Source organism: Mastigoproctus giganteus, chromosome 1 (assembly GCF_048544385.1).
Source record: "Mastigoproctus giganteus isolate SK-2022 chromosome 1, ASM4854438v1, whole genome shotgun sequence".
NCBI classification, from domain to species: domain Eukaryota; kingdom Metazoa; phylum Arthropoda; class Arachnida; order Uropygi; family Thelyphonidae; genus Mastigoproctus; species Mastigoproctus giganteus.
In genome coordinates, this window is record NC_143575.1 from 210717148 (window position 1) to 210739121 (window position 21974).

The 21974-nt window shown below is 37.8% G+C and overlaps 1 protein-coding gene across 1 annotated transcript in view; it reads left to right on the forward strand.

Annotated features, from left to right (window-relative positions):
- Stat92E (Signal transducer and transcription activator Stat92E) overlaps positions 1-21974 on the forward strand; it is a 478242-nt gene that overhangs the window by 236684 nt on the left and 219584 nt on the right. The window lies entirely within an intron of this gene.

Consider the following 21974-nt stretch of genomic DNA (forward strand, 5'->3'; position numbering starts at 1 on the left):
TGATAAATTCTTTAGTCATACAGAGTGAAGAGAAAAGATATTCCAAGTGTCTACCATGGGAGTATAGTGGGCTTGTTACTTCTTGTTCATTTGGAGAGGTCTGTATCCCCTCAGAGACTGGAGTCGTTTTTAAAGGCTTCTTCAACCAAGACTATAGTAGTTAGCCCATCTCAGAGCAAAAGTAGGATTCTCCCACACAAATTATTCTGGATTTTTTAGCCCACACCAAATACAGTTGGCTGATGAACATACACTTGTAACAGACATAGTACATAATAAAGACCATGTGAATTAGCACAATATGGTTAGAGTTGATGCACTACATGTGGGTTGCAGCAAAATGGGCATGGCTGTTCTCGCTAGCTGCTGGTGCTCCCCCCCATTTTCTTTCTTTTTCCCCTCCTTTAATTCTGTCCTTTCACTTTTGTGTTGGAATCTTTTATCCAGCATTCAAGTATTGAAGTCTCAGTGGTGCAGGAATGCTGGCATCCTTAAGACATAGTTGCCGATGCACCTAATAAATCCCTAAACCGACAACAACATCCTCAAGACTCACACCTATGGGTGCAGGATTTAGTCCACTAAAAACTGTGTGTGTATAGTTATACCCTGCCTTTTGTGATGTGACCAGGTACTGAAAAGAAGCCAGCCTGGTGACCACTGTTTCCTGGTAACAACTAAACAACATAACAAGACATATACAGCACTTATGAACATGTGTTGTTTTTTATGTACAGTGGCTCCAAAATGTTAGTGTTCAAGTCTGCCTTGGTGCACTGTGATGATAGATAACAGTTTAAAGAGGGCAGAAATGTTGTGTAGTACTATATTTTTGCAGTGTGCATGTGTTATTTAGTTGTTTCTGGGCACTTTGCTGTCAGGAAGGCTATCACCTGGAAAGCCTACTCACCACTCACACATGCCATGAGGAAGTGGACCACAACTGTGTGTGTACCATCTGTGGGGTGACAGGTCATATTTACACATACATGAGCACTGAGGCAAACATAGCAAGTCAAGAAAATTCTGTGAACATTGAGAAGAACAGGGAAAAAAAGGAGAGAGAGACAAACAATTGCTCACTCATCTCAGCGTAGTCAGCATAATCTTGTGTAATAAAATGGGAAGGACAAAACAAACAAAAGAAAAGAAAAATGTAAAATAATCCTGCAACACCAAGAAGAGTGAGGATGATGCCCAGCTTGGCACTGCCAGCAAAAGATCCCACCTCGGTAGAGGTCTGCATCTCTCTCTCTCTCTCACTCTCACACACACACACACACACACACACACACACACACACACACACACACACACACACACACACACACACACACACACACACACACACACACACACACACACACGCCAAGATGAGTATGAGAGAGAGAGAGAGAGATTAAAGATAAGAGAAGACAAAAAAAAAAAAAAAAAACAGCATCCCTTGATAGGGAACAGTGAAAAATCATGCACTGAGTTAAACTCAATACTGGTAAAAAAATGAAATAATAAATAAAATAAATAAGAAAAAAATAAAAATGAGTAAAAATAATAACAGTAATTTTATCCAACTCTGAGAGACCCTGGTGACAGGCAAATCCTGCTTAAATCAAACACTGTATTGGCAGAAACATCAATTGGTGTTTGGAAAACAGTAGTCCAGAGTAACATTAGGAATCAGTCATCAAAAATTAGAGCAAAGCAACTGGAACTGAGAGAAAAAATTCAGTGGCAGGAACTCCCAAGAATGACTATGGGAGGATAGAGTGATATAATGGAACTTTAGGCATCAGGATCAGAAGCAGTAGATATTGGGAATTGTAGATTTCCTGTGTTTGCACCAATTGATTCTCATCCTAAGGAGTCCTCTGTAGATTCTATAGCTTGGACTTGCAAAAGCGAGTTTTGAAAAAAATTTAGAAGAGTAATAAAGATCTCTCTAGGAGAAAGTAATTGACTTTCACTTCGAATGAAATTTGCGATCATAGTGTTAAGTTTCTGTCTGAAGTCTTTGTAAAGTAGACAATTAAACGAGATGAATATAATTCTCTTCAGCATCACAATCACATAAGGCACTATTGAGGAGGTTTAAGTAAAATAGTTTTGAGTTTAAGCAGAGAGTAGAAAGGATGTGTAAAGATTTGTTGTAAACCAGGTTCTAACACTTTTGTAGTAACATAATTGATGCCTGGAATAAATTTTTTGGTATTGCTCTTTTAGAAGAGCCAGTCCATCTTTGTTGCCACAATTCAACCAGAAAGTTCCAACACCTCTTCCTTTCATTCTTAGATGTCAGAAGTATCAAATTATAAACTTCAGTGGTGTTATTGTATCTAATGTGGTAACAGAATTTGTGAAAAATAACTAAGAGATCTAAGGGAAGAGTTCCTGTCAATACCTCCAGGGTGGGGGTAGAAACAATTTTGCAAATATGCAGGAGGGCAAGCAGAAAGCTCTGTGTATATATCAGTTTTGCTTGAATGATAAGAAGTTTAGCTTTTTTAAACCAAAAGGCTGCTGCTGTAAAAGTGATAATGGGAGCAATACAAATCTCTAAAGCAAATGTAAAGATTGTATTTAGGCCCAGCCTTATAAAGTGATATGGATAGACATGGCTGTAAATTTTTTGACTTTTAGAGTTAAAGATAAAGGCTGAAAGAAAAGCGATAATAAACAAGGACTCTTAGATATGTGGTTGACATAATAGCCCATCTGCATTAACTGACAAGGAGGAATGCCTAGCTTACACATGACTGGGCCAGAGGTGGAAAGAAAAAAGAAATTCAGTGACTTAAGGCAGAGCTGTTTTATTCAGAAAATTGGATCCTGGTGGTTTGGGGGGGTCAGCTTCAGCACACTACTTTGGCTCCTGTTTCAACAAGACAGGTGGTCCTGGTGATATTTTGAGCTTGTTTTCAGAAGACCAGAAATAAGGCTACCTATTGGTTCCTTTTAGTGTTTACATAAGTTAAGAAGACTTTGATGTTTTTCTTTGCATCCTTTGCCAAAGATTTCTTGTAATCTGTCTTCTCTTGCCCAACCTCCTTTGTGACTTGATTACAGACTAGTTTATATCTTCCATAGGTTTCTGTGTCACTTGATAATTTATATGCATTCAGTGCATTTTTCTTCTCTTCCATGAGTCTCATCAATTCATCTGACATCCATCTAGGCCTTGAGTATTTCTTAGTTGATATGAAAAGCCTAATAGCCTTTATGATTAATTCCTTAAATACTTCCCATTTAGCCCCTCTACATGGGCACCTGTTATGGTGAGGAGACTTCTTCAGATTAGCATCACTGGGATTCAACACCCACAGCCTAAGTTCCAGGCTAACATCGTAGGAATCCGGTATGTTTACTGTGTGCTGCGACCCATGGGAATTCAGAAAAGTGAATCCTGGTGGTTGGGGGGTCAGCTTCAGCACACTACTTTGGCTCCTGTTTCAACAAGACAGGTGGTCCTGGCAGGAGCAGTTGGTTAATGGGATGACCTGCGAAGTCAACCATGTCAATGCCTGTCCTCATGGTCTGAGGGACAGCATTTAGGTGGCTGGCGGTAGTGCAGGTATGGTGCATTCTACACCTGAGCTTGTTTATTGCTTGCCAGGTAGTGGGTGTCCCATGTTTGGGCTCTGTGTTGTGTGTGGGGGATCCTGGGCACTGAACCAATATAATAAACTCTATGAATCCTGATAAACTTATTTATTAAAAGGTTTCAACACAATCCCTATCTGAAAAATATAATCCTAATGTGGCAAAGCAACCCTGAACTGAAACACCATAAGAGCATATCCCAGGATTTTTAATCATTCATTCCAGCACTGAGAAACCTATTGGGAAAATGTCGCTCTTTTTTTTTTTTTTTATACAGAAGGGTTTAAAGAGGTTAGCAGTTTCCCCTAAATCAGTTAAGAGGCTTCGTTCTGGGAACCTCTTAATTGAAACCAAAAAATGACAGGCACACTGAGTCAGCTACTCCTAGCAGCATCATTCGGAGGAATACCGATTACCATAATATCACACAGAACAACAAATTCATCAAGTGGTGTCATTTCAGAGTGGGACCTTCTCAAGGTTACTGAGGAGGAAATCTGCTCTGAACTAAAACCACAGAATGATCCATATTAAAAGAATTTCTGCATGTAGGGATGGGAAACCTTTTTCCACTAAAAGCATCATCCTGATGTTCACTTCACTGACATCTCCTACTGAGATCAAAGCTGGCTACATCAATTATCTAGTGCATCCGTATGTCCAAAATCTCTTATAGTGCTTTTGTGTGCCAGAAATATGGACACTTGCAAATGGCCTACTGTGGAGTCCTTGCATGCACTCGATGTGCTGCAAAGGGCCACAAAACAACATCGTGTTCAGCTATGAAACTCATCTGCATTAATTGCCAAGGAGGAATGCCTAGCTTACACATGACTGGGCCAGAGGTGGAAAGAAAAAAGAAATTCAGTGACTTAAGGCAGAGCTGAACACGTCATATCAGGAGGCAAGAAAAACAGAGAAACCTATAAATTTCAACCCACCTACACCCAGAAGATAGAAAAGAGATGTGCCATCGGAACTCAAACAGAAATGCTGCTACCCATATGCAGTACTTGCATTTGTCAATGATGAGCTTCAATTGCAATTTCCTCAGCCCATCTGCTAACTTTTCTAGATCCTGTTGCAGTAGCATATTGTCATTAGTGTTATTAGCCACCCTGCCAACCTTTGTATTATCTGCAGACTTGGATATTAAGCCTGATATACCTTCATCAATATCATTGATAAATGTAGAAAGCAACAGTGGGCCCAACACCGAACTGGTGTGGGAGTTTGGACTCTAGTAATAACATTAGCTAGTCTGATAAGTCTGATAATCTAGTAGATATAAGCTAGTCTGTAATCAGGTCACAAAGGAGGTTAGGCAGGCGAAGGCAGATTATGAGAAATCCTTGGCAAAAGATGCTAAGAAAAACAGCAAGGATTTCTTTACTTATATAAACTCTAAAAGGAAGGGGATGAATCTGATTGGTCCACTTGACATTGATGGTTCGACTGTTGATGCTCCTGCTCAGATAGCAAACAAACTGAATGAGTATTTTGCATCTACATTCACACATGAGGAATTATTAACGTTCGAAAATGGCAGAAGGTTATGAAATTGTAGCAGGATACTTAATGATTTTGTAATAACTGAAAGCAAAGTGGAGGAGAAATTGTTGAAGTTAAACATAAGAAAAGCACCTGGGGTGGATGGGATCTATCCAGTTATATTAAAGGAGGCGGCAAAGCAACTAAGCAAACCCTTAGCCATAATTATGAGAGCATCCTTGGACTCAGGGGAGGTTCCCACTGACTGGAGATATGCAAATGTATCCCCAATTCACAAAGGGGGATTGAAGGGTGACACGAGTAATTACAGACCAGTTAGTTTAACTTCTGTTCCGGGTAAAATAATGGAGTCACTGGTTAAAGATGCATTGCAGGATCATCTAGACAAGACTGCAGCAATAACTCAGACACAGCATGAGTTTGTTAAGGGAAAGTCTTGTCTGACAAATTTGATAGGATATTATGATGTGGTTACAAAGGAACTGGATGCAAAAAATAATTTTGATATCATATATTTGGATTTCAGGAAAGCTTTTGACACTGTTGCACATGGAAGACTATTGTACAAATTGGAGCAGAATGGTATTAAGGGTAAGTTGCTACAATGGATAAAAGGATGGTTAAGTGGGAGAAGACAGGGTGGTAATCAATGGGTGCTGCTCTTCGTGGACTGTTATTAGTGGTGTCCCACAGGGTTCGGTGTTAGGTCCACTGTTGTTTTGTATATTTATCAATGATATTGATGAAGGTATATCAGGCTTAATGTCGAAGTTTGCAGATGATACAAAGGTTGGCAGGGTTGTTAATGACAGTAATGGCAGTGTGCTACTGCAACAGGATCTAGATAATTTGGGCAGATGGGCGAAGAAGTGGCAACTGAAGTTTAACCTTAACAAATGCAAAGTACACCATATGGGTAGAAGTAACCCCAGAGAAACGTACCAACTGTGTGGTAGCATACTTAAGGTGGTAGAAAATGAAAAAGACCTGGGAGTAATTGTGCAGTCAGATGTGAAGTTTTCTGAGCAATGCAGATAGGCTGTCAGAGCAGGACATGGGGTTTTGTCAATGATATATAGGAATTTTGCTAGCAGGGAGAAGGAGGTGGTTGTCCCTCTGTATAAGGCAATGGTCAGGCCACTCCTTGAGTACTGTGTACAGGTCTGGAGGCCTCATTTTAAGAAGGATGTAGATTTACTTAAGCATGTACAGAGAAGGGCAACAAGATTGGTGAGGGGAATGACGGGATCCTCTTACCAAGAGAGGCTTAAGTTCTGCAAATTGCAGTGGCTGGAGACTAGGCACCTGCGCGGTGATCTGATTGAGGTATATAAGGCCTTGAATGGGTTGAGCACACTGAATTCTGATGGGATCCTTCCACTTGTTCAGATTACGAACGTAAGGGGGCATAAATTCAAATTAAGAAAAGACAGATGTAGAATAGATGTGCAGAAATTTGCCTTTAGCCAGCGGGTGGTTAATTGCTGGAACAAACTTCCATCTGTCATTGTGGAAGTTGATAGATTGAATAAATTTAAGGAGGAACTGGACAGGCATTTAGAGGGAATGGTGTGTTTTTTTTTTTGGCTGATGCTGCATAAGCTCATACACTTGCTTTCTTGCATCACATGCCACTACTACTACTATTAGTCCAGAAAGAGCAGTGTCCATTGATTATCACTCTGTCTTCTTCCATTCAACCACCCTTGTGGATAGCACAATTGGTAGGATTGCTGTCCTCTCCCTACACTGAGTGGAAAAGACATGAGTTTGAGTCCTGTTGGTGATGGAAGGAATTTTTATGGGTCTTTTTCACAATGTGGCTGAGTTAGTTAGTTTAAGGCAAGGCATGATTTTTTCACCCTGGAAACTTGGATTATTCGTTAAGCAAACAGAAAATTGATCTCATGACACATACAATTTACAGACAATATTGGAGATGCTCCTAAAAACCCCTACTGTAACAACCACAACATCCACTCATCTATCCCTTTATCCATAGTAGTTACTTGCCCTTAATTCCACACTGCTTCAATTTGTACAGCAATCTGTTATGTGCAACAGTATCAAAAGTTTTCCTGAAATCCAAATATAGTATATCAAAATTATTTTTTGTATCTAGTTCCTTTGTTTCTGCATCATACTATCAAATCAGATTGGTGAGACAAGATTTCCCCTTGATAAACACGTGATGTGACCAGTGGCGTAGCTGCGGTCTTTTGCACCCTGGGCAGATCCTTCTGGTGTCATCTCCTAAATAATGTTATCAACCTGAAAAAAAAGTCTTAAAACTTAATCGATTTTAAGAAATCACAGAAACTAAGGAACGTTTTGCAAGGAATGGTAAAAATTCAGTGAATAAGGGTATTTACATAGTACAGGCAACCCCCATATAACAAGGCACTTCTACAACAGATTCACTCTAACATGATTGATAAATTGCAGAAATCCTCACACAATACGGTACTTATATAACACGGTTTCGCTCTAACATGGTTACAGAATTTTGGTAAACCTTGCATAACAGTTTATTTTTGACCTTTTGTGCGGGGAAAACCCCACTATTATGTTGGATGTAATTTTTCAACCTTTCTACTCTTTTTGAATCTCCGCCGTTGACCTCGCTAGTCAAAAAAATAATTATTGAGAAATCCACATATTTTATTTTGTTGGGAAATTCCCGTGTTACGTTCTGTGCTATTGAACTTCTACTTGTTGAACTTTTGGAAAAATCTAGATTTCAAAGTTTTATTATTGTTGAATAGCACACCAGGCTATCCAAAAGATTTAAGTCATCCAAATGTTGAAGTTATGTTCCTTCTGCCACAGTTGTACTGGGTTAATACAAATTCTTTCATTCAGCCATTAGATCAAGGCATTATATCCACCTTTAAAACTCATTCCATCAGAAAATCGTTACAATGGATTTCAGAAAAAAATTATTACGAATCTATTGAAGTAATGAAGGCATGGAAACATTTCTCAATTGTGGACTGTATCAGAATCATAGCTTTATCGCTCAAAGAAGTAAAACCGTCAACGTTAAAAGTACGTAGAAAAATGTATGGCCACAGTCAGTTCATTCAGGAAATATGATCGAATGGGCAGAAAACAGAATCAGTGTGATATAGAACTTGCTACGTCGGTAGGAGGGGAAGGTTTTGATTATATGATACTGAAGCCCTTGTGGGTAGCACAGTTGATAGAATTGCCCTTTCTCCCTACACCGTCTAGAAAAGACCCAAGTTCAAATCCCATTGATGAAGGAAGGAATTTTTATGGGTCTTTTTCACAACGTGGCTGAGTTAGTCGGGCTCAGGTGATGGTAGCATGTTTTTTTCTCCTGAAAACTCGGGTTTTTCATCCAGCAAAACAGAAAATTGAACTAGCATTAGTAGCGGCATATGATGCAAGAAAGCAAGCTTATGCAGCATCAGCCAGAAAAAAAACGTCCACTTCACCCCTCCGTTCGTTCGAAATACCTGTCCAGCTGAGCCTTAAATTTATTTAGGCTATCAACTTCCACAACAAGGGATGGAAGTCTGTTCCACCATCCAACTACCTGTTGGCTAAAGGCAAATTTCCGCACATCCATCCTACATATGTCTTTCCTCAATTTGAATTTATGCCCTCTCAGGTGATTATTCTGAGCAAAAGGAAGAATCCCATCAGCGTTGAGCATGCTCAAACCATTCAAGGCCTTATACACCTCAATCAGATTACCTCGCTGGTGCCTAGTCTCCAGACACTGTAATTTGCAAAACTTAAACCTTTCTTCATAAGAGCTACCATTTGTTCCATTCATTAATCTTGTTGCCCTTCTCTGTACTCATTCCAGCAGCTCTACATCCTTCTTAAAGTGAGGCCTCCAGACCTGTATACAGTACTCAAGGTGTAGCCTGACCATTGCCTTATAAAAGGAAATAATCACCTCCTTATCCCTGCTAGAAAAATTCCTGTATATCATTGACAAGACACCATGAGATACTCTTGCAGCCCATCTGCACTGCTCAGAGAACTTCATATCTGCCTGCTCAACAGGTCCTTTTCATTCTCTACCACTGTCAGTGCAGTACCACAGAGTTGATACATTGCTCTGGGGTTGCTGTTTCCCATGTGTAGTACTTTACATTTGTCAATGTTAAACTTCATTTGCCACCTCTCAGCCCATCAGCTCAACCTCTCCAGATCCTGTTGCAGCATAACATCAGTAGTGTCCTTTACAACCCTGCCAACCTTTGTATCGTCTGCAAACTTGGACATTAAGCTTGATATACCATCATCAATATTATTTATAAATACAGAAAACAGTAATGGACCCAACACTGAATGCTTTCCATTTTGAATTTGCTGTTGGTAACATCATCAGTTGATGTCACCGTATATAGAATTTAAATACTGTGTCTGACCACCGTAGTTGCCTTTATGAAAGCAAAAACCCCCTCTCTTTACCCCTGATGGTAGTTACCTCTTTGAGTAAATCCTACTTCAACACACTGTGATCACTGCCACCTAGTGGTTCCTTTATCTGTAGATTCTTAATGCATGAAGAATCACTACTGATAATCAGATCTAGAGTATTACTCCCTCTAGTTGCCCTCCGAACATGCTGATGTTCGGAGGGCAAGTAGAGGGGACAATCATCCAATAAATCCACAAAAACATTGCTAGTGTGTGAGTGACCAACCCACAAATTCCAGTCAATATCTGGGAAATTATAATCCCCCATTATAAGACTCTCAGATTTACTGGCCCACTCTATTTCCCTGTACAGTTTCTTATTATACTCATCAGAGTCATTAGGCCTATAGCACACTCCTATTCTCAATTCTGATCTCCCAGTGCTTATGTCATACGAAACTGACTCGAAACTGCACTGTCCAGCGATGTCGACTTGGTTCACTTCCTTGGATTTTATGTGTTTCTTAACTAATAGCATATCCCCCTCTTCCCTTCCTATCCTGTCTATCCTTTCTGTAGACATTGTACTCCCCAAATTCCAGTTCTGCTTTCCTTATATCTGTGTAACACCCCGTCTCTGATATCCCAACAATATCCGCCTTTGATGCTTTGAGCAATACCTCAAATTCATCAAATTTATTTACCAAACTCCTAGCATTGGTGTACACGCAAGTATACATGCGCCTGTTCTTTTTCTTAGCTACCCTAACACAACCCATGTGTTTACTTGTACTGCAATGACTCCCAGCAGTCTCTGAAATATCCTGCATCATGTTTTCCAGGCTTCTGCTCATTCCAATAGAAGCAATGCAAGAATCACTTTCACCTCTGCCAGTGGCTACTGTTAACCTATTAGTCCTTGTATCCCCCCCCCAGCTAGCAGTTTTCCGACCCACCTAACACTGCCTCGATAGCATCAACAAATATTCTTGCACCCTTTCTATTAAATGTATCCCATCCCTGTAGAAGCAGTCCCTTCTGTTAACAAGTACAGACCAGGCTGAAAAAAATTCTACCCCTTTAGCCTTGCACAATCTTTCCAGGGCCGAATTGATCAACAAGGCTCTCATCAAATACTCCCTCATAATGTGCCTGGGCAGAATTGCAGACACTTTCAAATTCAATCCTAATTCACGGCTTTTTTTTTTTTAACAGTGACCTGTACTTATTAAGTAATTCTGCTGGTCTCCTACTCTTAATATCATTAGTGCCAACGTGTACAACTATATCACCTTTTGTGCCCTTAAAAGATGATATCCGCTCTACAACATCATCAACCTTTGTCCCTGGCAGACATAGCCTGGTCCTGTTCCACCTATCCTTTTTACAAAGCATGTTCCTTGTTTCCCTGACAATAGAGTCACCTACAACTACTAGTTCCTGTGGGACCAGCGCATTCTGCTTTGGGGGTTGCCACTGTGTTGCGTGGGGACAGACACAACACAGCATAACTGAGGACACACTCACTTTATAGACACAGATTAACATGGCCTTAGTCGTCGATGCTCCAAAAAAAATAAAAAAAGATATGATTACTGAAGACTCAAGAATTACTGGTAGAAAAAGAAGCTGGCTTAGCAAATTTGGTGCAAATGGCATCGGAGGTAAAATCAGTTCAGATGATGGTATCGCAGTTGAAAATTCTAAACTTCCAAATTTTACACTTTAAAGCATAGGGGAAGGCATAAAGTTAGTCGAGCAATGAGAATCTTATTTTTTGAACACAGATTCTTGAAAGAAAGGAGCTCAAATTCCAATGGGAGCTTCAAAAATGCTTAGTTCCATATGATGAAATTCACAAAGATTTATCAAGTAAAAGCAAACAAATGCAGATTACTGATTTTTTAGAAAGCAGAGGGTACACGAAATCTAGTAATGTTATATTTTTGTTGGTTTTGTTAGCTTTTGGAATGCAACCTCCCTTTTTGTACTTTTTATTAGTCCCGTATAACATGGTTTGCACAACACAACATTTTCCAGGAACCTAATAACCGTGTTATACAAGGGTTACCTGTATTTAATATAATAACAAAGAGAGAAAAAGAGATAAAATGTGAAAATCAATAACAGAAGAGATTTATAGTTTCCATTTTCCTGTCTTCATTTCAGCAAATTTATCCATAACCTCATCAAAATTAATTTTACTGGCATATTCATTTTCAATAGATGATATAGCTGGATTTGATAATCTAGTCTGACCCATTGATGAGCAGAAATAATTTTTAGTTAATTTTAATTTGGAAAAGCTTCTTTTGCAAGAAGCTCTATAGTACACGTACCATTAAAAAGAACCTTAAACATAACAATAAATTTGGTAGAGATTCTTAAAAATTCCACTTTATAATAAACCCTTCAAATTGCAAAGTTGTCCACTGTTTTGCTTCCTCAACAGTTATTTTTGCAGCTTGTAAGTCTTATTCAGCCAATTTATCCATGACAAAATTTATTGAAAATTTTTGTCATCTTTGAAATATTCTTCTTTCTTCACTAACAACCAAATTATGTGGTTGAATAATGGCAAATGTTGAAAGAATTTTGTGCCAGAAAAAAAAAGATAACTTAGAAAAGAAAAATCACATATGGATGATAATAAAATTTCAGCGGATACCTATGGTATCTGTATTTTCTTAAGGTTTGCCCAATGTTTGTAGAGTGGAAATTAATTTTTCAAAATTCATTTTGACAATATTTACAGATTCATAATGTTCTCTCCACCTTGTCTGTGCAAGTCTTTTGATTGACATTCCTGTATGTTTTTTCATTATTTCCCAATGCCATGGAGAGACTGAAAAGAAAGAATAAAGGTTTTCCAAGGTTCCAAAGAAGGTTATGCATGATGAAATGCTTGCAAATGAATGCACTCCACATAACTTTAACAAGTGGTTTGCACAGGGCATAAACAATGCTTTGGGATTAATTTCCTTGAGTTTAGATTGGTCCCGCCACGAATTCCTGCCATGGTTGCTATATTGTCATAGCCTTGATCACAGCACAGATTTATATCCAGTCCATCCTCTTCTAAATTGTTCAAAATTTCTTTTGCGAGTTTAGCAGCAGTCTTTCCAACAATGGGGAAGAATCCTAAACATTACTCCACTTCAAACTTGTCACCCACAATGTGAACATATCTAATTAATTCACACATTTGGTCAGTGTGGGATACGTCTGGTGTACTGTCAAATACAATTCCAAAATATTTAGCCCATTTTATATTACTGGCTACTATTTTTTCTCTCACATAATTTCCTAAAATGTTATAAACTCATTTTGAATCTCTGGCGATAAATATGAAGGTTCTTTCCTATCAGATGAACCTGCAATTCTTAAAATATATTCTTTCCAGAGTAATAATTTGATAACAACTCTACCATTTCTCTAAAATTTCCTTTATTTGTAGAAAATGTGGATTCATCATGTACATAAAAAGGAAGATTACGAAGAGCCACATAAGATTACATCTAAAAGCCAATGAAAAACATCTCTCCATTTCTTTCTTTCTTTATCCAGTACTATCTGATGAATGTGGTCAATAGTTTTGTTGAAACTTCAGCCATGCACTTAAGGTTTTCCACTTCTCCAAGCACAAAAGATGCTGTTCACTATTTTCACGGTCAGAAACCTTTGGGTTTAATTTCCGCCAAGTTTTAAATCCCGTGATAAAGTTGGATGTTTTGATTTCTTTATTCTCCATTGAGAATAGTTTGCAGCAAAAACAAAATTTCCTGATGATGGTAAGTAAACCATCCATGTTCTTAAAATTTTTTCTTCATTTGGCAGTGTTATAAAACCAGGAAGTTGTTAGCTGTTGACATTTCCCTTTAATTTATTCTCCTGCTCTTTCAGCAGTGTCAAAAGGTCTGTCCTTATTTTGAAAATATTCGCTGACTTTCTTAATAAAATAAATTCTCAAGCTATCTGGTACCAGAATAGGCCAAAAAGCAACATTGGAATACTTTAAAAATATGTTTATTTCCCCTTCCTTTTCAGAATCTTTTCTCTGCTTGTGTATTTTTATTAGCTTCTTCTCTACTAGTGAATGAATAAGAATCTTCTAGATTCTTCTCCACTAGTGAATGAATAACTTTCTCTGTTAGATCCTCTTGAGAAGATTACTCTTGTACTTGCTCTTCTGATTTGTCGTGCTGAATACCTATTGCAATAGATGTTGAAGCTGTAGCATACTTCAGCGATGATCCAGACATTGCTTGGATAACTTCTTCTCTTGCTTTCTTTGCTTTTCTCTGTTGAAATCCTCTGGGTCGATTTCACTTCATTTTGTACTTATATGTAGGGACCTATATAAAGAAGTTAATTAAAAAACGGAAAATATCTGTAGAATATAAAATCAAAATGTAATCAAAAATCAAAATCAATCTGTAGAAATCAAAATGAAAAATGAGTTTTCAGGAAATACAAAGGCTCGCCTATATACTTTGTTTATGTCCTCTCACCAAAAATCTGGTGCTAACTTAATGACTTGTAAGACGAACTATGTAAAAAAAAAAAATGTGGTTAAACTAAACGCGTCTATAAAGGCTAAATATTGTTTTGATTCCCAGTTTTATGTGCCTTAATAACATGCCAAAAAAGTGTTTACATAATAAATCTCTGCTATTTTACTTTGCTAAAGTTTTCTCTTAATCTGCCTTAGCTTGTCTAACATCCTTTGTGACTTGATTGCAGAATAGTTTATATCTACTATAGTCTTCTGTATCACCTGATAGTTTATATACATCCCATGCATCTTTCTTCTCTGCAACAAATCTCATTAGTTCATCTGATATCCATTTAGGTCTAAGCCTTAAACAATATTTCTTAATTGGTATGAAAATCTTAGTAGCTTCTATGATTATTTCCTTGAATGCTTTTCATTTAGAATTTACTAATGGAACATCATCATTTGGTCCCACTATAGAATTTAAAATCTGTCTGGGTTCCCTTTCTTTACCTTTGAAGGTAGTTACATCTTTAAGTTAACTCTACTTCACATAATATGCTGTGATCACTGCCACCTAGCGGTTCTTTTATCTGCAGATTCTTAATGCACAAATAATCACTGCTGACAATAAGATCATGAATATTATGCCCTCTTGTTGCCTCTCTACCTTGTTGCTGTAGAAAACAGTCATCCATTAAATCCACAAAAGACTTATTATATCAAGACTACAGTGGCGCTGCGTGTAGTGGCTGTATTTAAATGTGCTCTCAGTTTATTAAAATTTGGTGGTTTGAAAAGCATAAAAAACTGAAAATACATCTTACCGTAAGGAAGAAGAGATAAAGAGGATTCACTAGACATATATTTTATGTCTAAGTGGTAAATATTTAGGTTGTAAGACTAAAATAAAACTTTAACGGTTAGTGCATTAGAAGAATACGGAAGATTATGCAGCGGTTTAATGCTATATGAAAGGAATTTAAAATTTGAAATATAGGAGAGAATATTTAAAAACGTATGAAATTAGTGTCACCTTATGAATAAATTCATTGACAATTAATTGTGTGAATATACTGGGGGGGGGAATATATATAAATAACCACCTCTGGAAACCAGGCGAGAGCCAGCTGTAATAAGCAGGGCTCTGCTGTAGTCAACTTTCTCTTCCCGAGCATCTCGTGAGATGCACAATGACTCTTCCTATGATTAAAGCCAGCCCCTTTCAAAATCGGCCATGTGGTAAGCAATGGCATACCACCACATTATCTGATGCCAAAGAGACCACAACAAAAACAACTCCAAAAACTGCTGTTAACCAGATCCTGGATGCCACTGTGTGCCCTGCAAAATTAAATTTAAGAAAGAAGAGGATAAATGTGGCCACATGGAATGTAAAAAGTTTAAAAAAGAAGGCAAGATGGATATGGTCATCAATGAAATGTATAGGTATAAAATTGACATTTTAGGAACAACCGAAGTCATGTGGACAGGACAAGGTAATTTCAAACCTGGAAATGGGTTTTGGTTGTTTTTTCTGGAAGTGACCAAGTAAAAGAACATGGTGTCTCTGTCAATATCCGATGACCTGCTCTAGCAGCCTGTCTGCACTGCTCAGAAAACTTCATAGCTGACTGCACAATTACTCCCAGATCTTTTCATTTTCTAGCACCCTAAGTGTAGTACCACACAGTTGATATGTTTCTTTTGGGTTACTTCTAGTCACATGCAGTATTTTACATTTGTCAATTTTAAACTTCAGCTGCCACCTCTCAGCCCATCTGCTCAATTTCTCTAGGTGCTGTTTCAGTAGCATACTGTCATTAATGTGATTAACAACCCTATCATCTGCAAACGTGGACATTAAGACTGATCAGTATCATTATTAAATACAGAAAACAACAATGGGCCCAGCACCAAACCCTGGGGGACTCCACTAATAACATTAGTCCACATAGAGCAGTACCCTTTGATTACCACTCTCTGTCTTCTCCCACTCAACCATCCTTTTATCCATTGTAGGAACTTGTCCTTAATGCCATACTGCTCCAATTTGTGCAGCAATCTTCCATGTGCAACAGTATCAAACGCTTTTCTGAAATTCAAGTATATAATATCAAAATTATTTTTTGCATCCAGTTCCTTTGTGACCACATCATAGTATCCAGTCAAATTGGTTAGACAAGACTTCCCCTTAACAAACCCATGCTGTTTCTGAACTATAACTGCAGTCTTGTGTAAATGATGCTACATTTCTTCTTTAATTACTGACTCCATTATTTTCCCTGGAACAGAAGTTAAACTAACAGATCTGTAATTACTCATGTCACCTTTTGATTCCCCTTTATGAATTCGGGACACATTTGCACATCTCTAGTCCATGGGGATCTCCCCTGACTCCAAGGAAGCTTTCATAATTATGGCTAAGGGTTTGCTTACTTCTTTTGCTGCTTCCTTTGATATAATGGATGGAATCTATCCATCCATCCCGGGGTGGATGGATAGATCCCATCCACCACAGATGCCTTTCCTAAGTTCAATTTCAACAATTTTTCTTCTACTTTGCTCTCAGTCATTACAAAATCATTTAGCCCTCTACCAGAGTTTGATAAGCTTCTGGCCTCTTCCCTCAGACTTCCTCATGTGTGAATGTAGATGCAAAATACTCATTCAGTTTTTGTCAGCTACCTCAGCAGGTTCAACAATCGAACTGTTGATGTCAAGTGGACCAATCTGTTTCATTCCCTTCCTTCTAGAGTTTACATTAGTGAAAAGTCTTTACTGCTGTTCTTTGCATCCTTTGCCAAAGATTTTTCGCAATCTGCCTTTTATTGTGTAACGTCCTTTGTGATTATAGACTATTTTATATCTATTATAGGCATCTGTGTTTCCTGATAATTTATATGCCTCCCATGCATTTTTTTTCTCTTCCACAAGTTTCATTAGGCCTAAATCTTGAACAGTATTTCTTAGTTGGTATAAAAAACCCAGTAGCTTCCAAGATTAATTCCTTGAATGCTTCCCACGTAGAGTTTGCTGTTGGTAATGTCATCAGTTAGTCCCACTGCATAGAATTTTAAAAAAATCTCTGAGACCACTGTAGTCACCTTTACAAAAGCAAAAACCTTTCCCTTTCCCCATGATGGTAGTTACATCTTTAATCTAAGTTAAATCCCACCTAGTCATTTGTTTATCTGCAGATTCTTAATGCATGAAGAATGCTGTTTCAACCTAAATACAGAATTCTGGTATGGTTCAAATTATTTTTATCATTTACATAGTGTGTTAGCATCAAAAATGTGTGGAAAGCACCTTTCAGGAATTTAGCTAGGATAGCACAAACTAATTGGATAGCCCTCCAAAAGAACCACTTCTAATACATGGATTTTTATTGTTCAGGAAGGTCTAGGCAAGAAGTTTACAAACTTCTTTCATATTATCCTGGCCAACCTTTTTTATTTTCTTCCAAATGAATGTTGAATTGAGTTTGTACGCTAAATGCTTTACTTATTCAGATTTTTTTTTTTTTTTTTTTCCCATGTTTAATCTTCCTTCTCCATTAAGTCATTAATAGAGAAGGAATAATTGAAGGAAGGCATGCTAACCATAGGTTACCTGTATTTTTGTCATTGATAAATGCAATGTTATGCATCTTCTTTTGTTTTGGGTTAAAAATAAAAAGTAAGAGAGGGAGAGGAAAGATGTTCAAGATTAAGCACAAGCTTTAACATGGCCACCCAAATTTTTCTTTATCAGCTATTAGCTTGCAAAGATAAGAAGTGTCCAGAGCTTGCTGGCTCTAGCATGCAGTGTGGGAAGAAATGTAAATTTTGAATGTACTGCTCAATAATTATATTTTAATCAATTAATTATATCAAAAGAATGCTGATCGGTAAAAATACATCACCACCCTTTGGAATACACTACAAAAATCTAAGGTGTCACAGCGCACACTTCGGAAAAGCCTGGGTAAGTCCAAAATGTACAGGAATGTCATCATTTTTGAACATCAGTTTTTCTTTTTTTCATTGCAAAATGGTAGACCACACTTAAGGCATCCACAGGAGTGTTTGCTGTTTGTACTGTTCCATGACAGATACCTCTCAGCAGAGTGTACTGTAGTCATGCCATATTAAACAGTAACATTTGGTCTGGTTTATTTTTTATCCACTCATTTTTAGATCATAATCTTCCCTATAATGAGAGTTGTGGTGATTGATAAATAAATACCATGCAACCTTGATATAACGTGATTGTCAGGTGACAAGTTTAATATCTGCCTTATAAACAAAACATGTTATAGTGGAAAAAATTTTACTATTTTTTCTCCCAGTTTTTTAAACATAAACAACACTTTACTTTAAAACATTAGTAAATAAATATTTTATTTATTAATGTTTTTTATGATTATACAGACTAAATGACATAAACTATTAAAGGTTATATCATTCCCTTTACATTATTATAATACACAATGCTGTTATGGACTTACACTTTCTTATTCCAAAGGTGTTTTTCCTTCTGCTTGGAAATTTGCTCATATCCAGCCAGTTCCTAAAAAGGGTGACAAGTCCCTCCCATCCAGTTATCGTCCCATTGCAATTACTTCTACTCTTTCTAAAGTAATAGAGAGAAATCAATTAACCGCCAACTCTTAAACTACCTAGAAACCTTCCGTCTGATCATCGCCAGTTTGGATTCCGTCAGTGTAGATCCACTGGTGATATTCTGGCTTATGTTACCCATTTATGGACAAATTCAATGGAAAAGTTTGGTGAAATACAAGCAGTTGCTCTTGGCATCTCAAAGGCTTTCAATCATGTTTGGCATAAAGGTCTTCTAAACAAGCTTCCATCTTATGGTTTGCCAACTGTTTTTTGTAATTGGTTATCCAGTTTTCTCTCTGATCGTTCACTGAGGGTGATTGTAGATGGCTCTCTGTCTTCTAACTTCTCCACTAATGCCGGTGTCCCCCAAGGTTCAGTTCTTTACCCCACTATTTTCCTCTTGTATATTAATGACCGTCTTCCATTGACTGGAAATCTTATCCATAGTTTTGCCGATGATAGCAGATTGCATTCCACTTTCCATTTTGAAAAACCTTGCCCTGTTCATTCAGCTTCAACTTCTCGAATATCCGCTACCAATTAAATGCCTATCTCCAGGTAATTCTACAGTGGGACAAAGTCAACTTAGTTGATTTCAATCCTTCTAAAACTCAGTCTTGTCTTATATCTCACAAAAAGGATTTTTCTGCTCCTATGCTTATCTTTGGTGACACTGATTTCTAGGCAAAATCTCTTTTGGGGATTACCCTGACTTCTAACCTCTTTTTTTTGCACAAGCACATTACAAATATTGCTTCCTCTGCATCTAAAAAACTTGGTTTTCTCTTTTTGCTCTCGGCGTTACTTTTCTTCCAAATAGCTGTTTACTCTGTACAAATCGCAATACCGCCCTACCATAAAATATTGTTCCCACATCTGGAGTGGTGCCCCCAAAACCTCTCTCAGGCTTCTAGATTCCATTCAAAAGAGGGCAGTTAGGTTAATTAATGACTCCTCTCTAACAGTCTCTCCACTCTCTGTCTCATGGACGCCTCCGTAGCCAGGTGGGAAGGAGCAGCAGTGCGTAGCACACGCTTCTTGATTAGACTGGGGTTCGAACCCGTCACCACCGAATGCGGAAAGGTCAGGGAATGACCACCGCATATTCCTGGAGCAATATGGCCTTAGTTGCTAATGCTCCTAAAAACCAAATAACAACAACAACTCTGTCTCATAAACGTACTGTTTCTGCTGCATACCTTTTCTACAGATACTTCCATGGGCACTGTTCTTCTGAATTGGCTTCTATAATTCCCGCTCTCTCTTTCAAAACAGTCCAAACACGTGCTGCCAACATCCATTTACTGTCCAACTTCAAACCCACAGAATCAACTTTTCATCTTCCTCGTTTATTCATTCAACTGCCGTTTTTCTGGAACAACCTCCTTCATACGTATTTCCTGAAAATTACAGTCTACAGAAGTTCAAGTCTAATGTCAACAAATATCTTCTTTTGTCTTCTCAATCTCCAACCCAAACACTAAATACTATAGGTTCTAATACCTCTCGTTTTTGAGGTTTTCACAAAAAAAAAAAAAAAACCATCTGTTCTAAAATAGTCATAATTTAATTTGCTGGAACTGATCATTGCATTTTTTTCAGTACTTTGTTCATTTCAGATGCTTTTTCCTTACACAACCCATCTACATTATCTTCTGAGTCACTCCCTATGTCCCTGGCCTTGTGTTTGTCAATTGTCTTCCCACTGCTCACAGAGGATGTGATTTCTTCCTTGCTTAGATAATGTGTAACTGCAGCTTTCACATCCACCTAAATCCAAGCAGCCATGTCATTTGCTTCAAGACTGCCATCAAATACTAAAATACTACCATTAAGTACATTACAATCAGCCTTTGCTTCTGGTTCTGAAAATGCTGCTAATTCAAGGTTACTATTAATGATCTTGTCTTTTCCAATACCTTTTTTTTGCCATCCATTTTCAGTTGCCACTGGGTATACTTTCTCCCACGTTAATCCAATATTGTATGCAATGTCTTTCAATGTTAATGTTTTCAGAAATTCTGGAACTTGAATTTCTGAATTCAAAACACCAGCAAGTAGCTCACCCGGATAGTAGGCCTTGAAGTTGAAGGCTTGAATAATCTCTGATCCCTGGGCTGAACTAGTGCAGTTGTGTTCCTTGGTGGAAATGTGACTGATCTTGCCAACTTTCAATTTTAGGACATCAGCTAAAGGATGAGCTGGGCAGTGATCTAACAGGAACAGAACATTTTCTTCAAGTTTTTTGGAAAGCAAAACAACCATCAGCAGTACTCCAGCCTCTGTTAAAATTGAATTGTTCTGTTGCATCCTCAGTTAAATATTAAAGCTGATTTACTAGTATCCTACTTTTCTTTTATCTCTTGTATCGACAGGCTTGGTAAACCATCTTGTACCGTACACAGTGCAGTCCACTCGATACTCCCTAGGTTTTCTGACAGAATGGAGTTAGAAGAGTTCAGAACCATTTTGATGTCAAGAAAGCTCCAAGTCCTCGGTGAATTTCTTCAGTTGTTCTCAAAACCTGTGCTTCTAGGCTTGCTCCTGTTCTGTGTCACATTTTTTACACTTTCTTATCCCACTGGTGTTTTTCCTTCTGCTTGGATATTTACTTATAACCAGTCCCTAAAAAGAGTAACAGATTTCTCTCATCCTATTGTCACCCAGTTATAGTTACTTCTACTCTTTCAAGGTATTGGAGAAATCCATGAATTGCTAAATCTTAACCTATCTCAAAACGTCTGCCTGATCAATGGTTAGCCTTAAGGATTCCATCACTGTCAATCAACTGGTGATATATTGGTTTATATTACTCATCTTTGTATATATTCAGTATACAAGTTTGGCAAAATTCAAGCAGTTCTTGATATTTCAAGATATTTGATTGTTTGGGATAAAAGTCCTCTAAACAGGCTTCCATCTTATGAATTAACAACCTTTTTTTTCCCCTCTCCTCAATTGGATATCCAGTTTTCCCCGTGTCCATATTGACTGCAATTGATGGTAACAAAAAAAAAAAAAAAAAAAGAAAAAGAAAAAAGAAGCCCAGTGAATATCCCCTATCAAGTCCTTATCTCCAGATAATGGAGCAAAGAAAACTTTACTCTTCTAAAACTTAGGCCTATTTTATTTCTCACAAGAAAAAGTCAACTGCTCCATGCTCATCCTCAATGACTGATTTTTAGACAAGGTCACATTAACTCTACTAGGAATTACCCTAACTTCTAATCTCTTCTGGCATATGGCCATTACAAATATAATTTCTTCTGCATTCTTAAAAACTGTATTTTCTTTTTGCTCTCAGCATTACTTTTCTTCTCAGCAACTACTCACTCACTCTACAAATAATGCTCCCACATTTG